Genomic DNA, 6863 nt, shown 5'->3' on the forward strand with positions numbered 1-6863 from the left:
CCAACCACTGACTTGCATGCATCTTTAAAATAAATGAATAGTCCAATAGAAAATTGCAAGTTCATAAATATACATGCACAAAATGTCTTCAGTACTGTTTGCCTTTTATAAACTACAATAAAACAAACAATTAGACCCTTCACTTCTTGATACCAGATATATAAAGGCCTAAATGATTTAATTAAGCTCCATCCTCCACCACTGGATGGCAGTGTGCATCCACGACTGTGTCTATTCACTTACCTTGACTAATTTTGCCTGTTTGCCACTAAGGAGAAAAGGGTGACCTGTGCTTTTTACATGTCGGCATGAACCCCGTCATTCGCCCTTTAAAGGGTCATCAGCCAGGTTTTCCCGTCTTGAGGCCTGTGCTTATTAAGAAGGACTGTGCTTAAATCGGCTTCCTCAGGAAATACATATTATGTACGTTCCTCAATCTCTCTCTCTTCCAGAAGGTTACAACATGCTGAGGCAAGTTCGCCAGGTCTTCTATTTGATTGACAGCTTCCTAACAAGGACAGCCTAAAGCGACGGAGATGCACCCTGAAGCCCCTCTCCTCTCCCATGATGCACCAGAGGGCAGAGGGCTGTGTGTGATGTGTTTGTCTTTATCTTGTTCCACCTGCACACACAGCCAGAGCGGTATAAATGTGACATTACATATATGAACTTTCACCGTTTCTCATCAGGGTGGATATGATGATAAAGAGCCATTAAAACACCTTCCTCTGTCCTCTGAATGGCTACATGCTATGAAACGGACAAGAAAAAAAGAAAAGAAAAAACTACAGGCCTGTCAAAGTGTCATTACGCATCTAGACCTGCTTGCACATTTTAACATGGCTGAATTACACTTCATATACACAAATAAGCAGGTGTTAAATGCCAACAGATGGAAAATATGTTGACTGATGACAAGATGGCGAAAACACTCTAACCGCTAATATTGAGTATTGCATAGATGCTATTCATATTTGCATCAAAATTATATTTAATGATCAAATAGAGAAAATAGATCTTATATAAACAAAAGAGCTTCCTAAAAGACACGTTGCAATAACCTAAGCTTTATCAACAGCATTTGTAGCATATACCTGTTACCACACATAAAAAATTCATTACAAAAAAAGCTAAAACATGATTACAGTAATGCTCAACACACTCACATTATGTAAATATTGGTTCCCAAGGCAATTGGAATCTAATCTGCAGACCTTCAAGGCTTGTGTATCTCCAAAATGAGTTGAATTTTCAAAGGAGGTAGCCAAGGCACAGTTTCGAGGGCCAAGAAATGTCCAATCAGCGTCGGTCCAGCATTAACACAGCTGTAGTGCATTGAGACAAGCAACAGGCACCACAGATAAATAGGACGAACATACCTGACCAGTTGGACATGGAAACCAAGAGTACCTCATTGTCGGCATACCTTGATAAACCGTTCAACAAAAACTCGAGGCAGTCATTAAAATTCCAGATCAAAGGATACATTCATGTCAGCTCCTTCATTCCCCGCACAACGACAAACCTTATTCATGTGTGGCGCTAATCAAGATGCGCAATCCAACAAAGCATTCAAACATCAACTTCTAGATCTTCTAGGACCAATGAAATGGAGAAAGAGCAATTGAATGTGAAAGAAAGAATGAGAGGCAAAAGAATACACCACAAGGGATTCCAAACATCTTGAATGCACTTTGATGTATACATCTATTTTTAAATATATACATACTATTGCGCTCTCCGGGGCTGCACTATAATATTCCTGACCAAACAGCAAACAGCAGGTAGGCTAGCGAACTCTCCAGAGGTATTCATCTTCTATATCTTCTGACAAGGCAGCTCTACTCATTCAGTTCTTCCCCATTTCTCTCTCTAGTAAAGGTGGAATCTGTCTGTTAAAAGCAAGCATACAGTACAACACACATTACTCTTTCTTAGCTATTGCAAGTAATTCGCACACTTTCTATTTATCATTAGAAATTCCATGTGTCAGATATGGATGTGAATATTGATATTGCTACAATTCATGAACCTTGAAATTTTCAACAACCATTCAGAATCAAGAATTCAATCATAGCGTATTACTGCTAATAATTAATGTATTTACTTTTACACAAAAGAACTGCAATACTACAGCCGTTTACACCTGGTATTAAGAAGTGTACTCGTTGATCGGATCACAAGTGCACAACGCTAAATACAGGAGTCACCGGGGTCTAAAACGCTTTGAGCTTGTCCACTTTCGACCACTTCCAGAGGTAGTCGAAAACGCATTCGACCGGATTGCTTTCATAGTGTAAACGCTCATGTGGTCGAACAGCCACAAAAGACAGTCTACTCTCCACCTACTGACCTAATGCCTAAACATTATTGGAAGCGCGCTAGCCAGACGAGATTTAAACTTTGTCGACTAAAGACCCAAGTTTGGTTTTCTAACATGCACTCACAGCATTCGTCCAGCTTTCAGAGCAGAAACAAAAGTTGCTTCTCTTCGCATGTTCTCCGTCATTTCCTGTCACATTCATATGTAAATATTGTTCATTAGATCAAAGATCGGAAAAAGTCCATACATTTATCCACCAATAGACCCTCCTCTCGAAGAAATCAAGTCAAGTCAAGTATATTTGTATAGCGCTTTTCACAATACAGATTGTATCAAAGCAGCTTCACAGTATTAAATTAAAATAATACAACAAGGTTTGTTTCTAGTGGAATTTATTGATAAAATCAAATTAGATATCCCCAGAATATCCCCAACTGAGCAAGCCAAAGGCAACAGTGGCAAGGAACCGAAAAACTCCATCAAGTGACCTAATGGTGTCCTAAAACTCCATCAGGTGACCCAATGGAGAAAAAAAAACCTTAGGAGAACCCAGGCTCAGTCGGGGGCCAGTTCTCCTCTGGCATTTATTAACTAGAGGCCGGATTGTAATTTGAACTGTAAGATTAAAAATATTATATGAATGCCTGGCTGAAGAGATGCGACTTTAATCTAGTTTTAAACTGGGAGAGCGAGTCTGAGCAACGAACAGTATCAGGAAGGCTATTCCAGAGTTTTGGAGCTAAATATGAAAATGCTCTCCCTCCTTTGGTGGATCTGGATATCCTAGGTATGACCAAAAGCCTTGAATTAAGTGATCTTAAAGAGCGCGATGGATTATAGGGCGATAGAAGATCCGTTAAATAGACTGGAGCTAAGCCGTTTAGGGCTTTATAAGTCAGTAGCAATACCTTGTAATTAATAACTTTATAGGTAACCAATGTAGTGATGATAAAATCGGTGTTATATGATCATATTTTCTTGATCTAGTAAGAACTCTAGCGGCGGCATTCTGGACTAACTGTAGCTTGTTAATTGAGGATGCAGGACAACCAGCTAATAAAGCATTACAGTAATCTAGTCTCGAGGTCATGAATGCATGAACTAACTTTTCTGCGTCAGAAACTGATAGCATATTATGTAGCTTAGCAATGTTTCTAAGGTGGAAAAAGGCGGTTTTTGTAACATATGAAATATGATTTTTGAAAGACAGGTTGCAATCGAGTATAACACCCAGGTCTTTTACTGTAGAGGATAAAGTAACAGGACATCCTACTTTATTAAAGTTGTATTGCGAGAGGTTTTGCGGGTGGTTTTTTGAACCGATAAGTAGTACCTCTGTTTTGTCTGGATTTAATAAAAGAAAATTGCGCGTCATCCAATCCTTTATATCTTTAACACACTTTGTCAATTTGGATAATTTAGCGTTTTCATCTGGCCGTGATGAAATATATATTTGAGTGTCATCAGCATAACAATGGAAACTAATTCCATGTTTCCTTATAATATTTCCAAGTGGCAGCATATATACTGAGAATAATAGAGGGCCTAACACAGATCCCTGCGGCACTCCATAGTTTACATAGTTTAAATCAGGACAGAAGTGGTTAAAAGAGATAGAGTGTTAAAACACCAGGTGTAAACGGGTATGTGTCTCCCTCGTCTACTTGTGATCCGATCAAACAAAATGCATCAATACCAGCAGTAAAAAGGGCCACAGATGAAAATACTTCAAAAACACTTGGTGGTAACATTTCCAAGTCCATCAAATTTAATCATACATGCTTGTTATAATTTTTAGCATACTAATCGGTAGAATAAGACATTAGTGGCAACAAAATAAGTGAGGTACTGGGGGACCATTCCTTGGCTGCCCGAAGGAATTGGTAATAAAAAGCTCCTGGTAGATGACCTATCAGCGATGAAACAGAGACACCGATCTAATGAGGTATTGCTAATGAGTAGTGTAAACGAATGTGTTTGTTCTTTTATCGTGGCTAAAGCTAATAAACATCAACTTGAACATGTGAAGCATTCTGAATTCTTATGTTTTTACTCTGAAAATGTAAACTGTATTTAACTTTGAACATTGAACATTGAATTTAACTTTCACATCTCAAAATAAGAACAAGAAAAATCACGGTATGCAGTGTTTATTGTCTGGCCTAGTGTATTTCCCAGTTATTATATCCCAATTTGATACACTAGGAAATAAGTTCACATATTAAAACACTTATTTAACAACATCATTGCAATAAAGACAATAATAATGAGCAAGTCCTACATCAGGAACTTGGAATGGCAAAGCATTCCCCAGAGAAATACCTTTTTTTGGAAAGATACCTTGGCTGCACCCCAGAGACTTGGCTCTCAAAAGCTAGCCACACACAGTATGCAGCCTTTGTTCCACTGAAAGCATTTGTCTTCAGTGCAGCGCAAAGAAGAGGGGTTAAAATCCAATTCAATCGATATCACTGGAGACGTACAGATACAAACAGAGGCTAAGGACCCCTCCCATCACCAGCTGAAAGTTAAAATAGAATAAAATGTTGAAATATCTTTGAAGTTTCAATACCAAACCCTGAGCAAGTCAATACTCACCGTATTGTTACAGATACCCAGAAAATGTCTACAGAAATCCACAGAAAAACAATGACAGTTCTATCTAAATATTCACATTGAGATGTTAATTATTGTCTGCTTGCACAAGGTCATGCATTTCTGAACAATAAATGGTATTTTAAACATTTGGTGGAGCTTATCAAGGACTTAATATTCAGCGAGAGTAAGGGTAGGTGGTCCATGTGAGGTTGTTTCATTGCAATCCCAGGCCAAGGTAGTGTATAAATAAGATGACTGTCCCACCACCATGACCAAAACCCCTCCCACTCACTCTCCATTCTCTTACCTTTACCACCTTCCCTCCAGGTTAACTCTGTGTCCCAGCTAATGAGGAGTTTCCGTGGCCTACTGAGCTCCCGGGATGGGATGGAGCTTACCCCCGGTGTGGGACTGGGGGAGCGGGACGGTAGAGCACCGGTGTCAGCCTCCGCTTCGCTGCACATACATCATGCCGGTCATTAGTGGAGGATCAGGCTGGACCTTTGGCCAGCGCGCAACTGGCGGCAGGGAGGGGATGGCCATAAAAAACCCCAGGCTCTGTCACTCATTGTCACTTAAAGTGAGAATTTATCAGGGCCTCTGTCTGCGCACCGATGAATAATGAATGAGGTTCTGGAGCTTTGCCTTGACGCTCGGGTGCTAATGGGGCCGGAAAGCTTCGGCAGGACCATCCTTTGTGCCAGGAGGTTGCACTGTCGGGGTACGGACTGGCCTCTATTGGTGGCCGAGCCTGGCGATAATATCACACATTCACTGTGAGGTATACGCCTTCTCTTGATGTACATGCCTGGAGCACCTTCTAGACCCTGGGTAGTCCATTTTGTAACACCAAAAGTGTTAGGAAGTTTAACACCAGTGCCTATTTAAGAAGCATAAGCGCCCTCAGTTTTGGAAGTGTCCGAATTCTTGTACAAGTAGTGCATGTTGACATTCCCTTGTGTTATTTGGCACAAGACTTGATGAATGTTGTTATTTTGACAAAGCTGCTTAGGGTGGCCTTAGAAGAGTTAAAACTTACTTGACTATAAATATAGAAGCCCTTTTGCTGTCAAAATCTGGATTCAGGGAAGAGAAGTTTATCCCTCACTGGGGCTTTAACATAGACTCATGAAGACCAGCATATTGCATCAGTTGTAAGTATTCAAAGAGAAATGATAAAAAAGGTCAGTTTATTTTTCTCGTTAATTCAGAACAAGTTTGAGATAAGATAAACACATCTGACATCTCAGGACCTTTGTATAACCGAAGAAGCAGATAAAAAAAAGAGATGTAGTCTCTTCAGAATCTATAAATTATTGCCCTATGCAATACTATCAACCTTGTTCTGCATGTAAACCGCGTGAAATACGATCCAGCGTAGTGCAGGAAATACTGTCACAATCAAAACGTTTGGAGTTAACTTCTTGTGAGGAAAGTTTGTGTTTTCTGGACCGAAAAGGACTGTTCGGTTTACACAGTTTTTGATACTGTAACTTACTATAAAACTCTACGCTCCTGATGAAATAAAGAGTTCAAAATCAGTCTTAAAGTCTGGGAGCAAAAGAGTTTTTGATTTATTCAGAGAACGATTTTGGGGCGAATAAAAAAGAAAAGAAACAATAAACAAGCGCACATTCTGAGCTTCTGCCACACTTTCTTCCTGTCAAGTCTGAGAACTTTCAACTAATTACGAGCAAAGCCCCACACCACAGAGAACTTGCATCCGTCGCTGTCTGAGGATGACAAAAGGCTTAGAGGGGGCAAGAAACAAACAAGCCCCAGAATACGAAGAAGGCTTTCCAGCTAGCTGCATGGGCGACAGCAACATCTAATCAGTTGGGTTTTTTTTTTTTTTCAGCGCTGCCTTCAGCGTCGCATCGAAGGCACAGTTCCTCTGATCATTGTGCGAAGGGGCTCTCCCACTGCGCCAGTCTCCTCTCCT

This window comes from Rutilus rutilus, assembly GCF_951802725.1.
Source record: "Rutilus rutilus genome assembly, chromosome: 8".
Lineage (NCBI taxonomy): Eukaryota > Metazoa > Chordata > Actinopteri > Cypriniformes > Leuciscidae > Rutilus > Rutilus rutilus.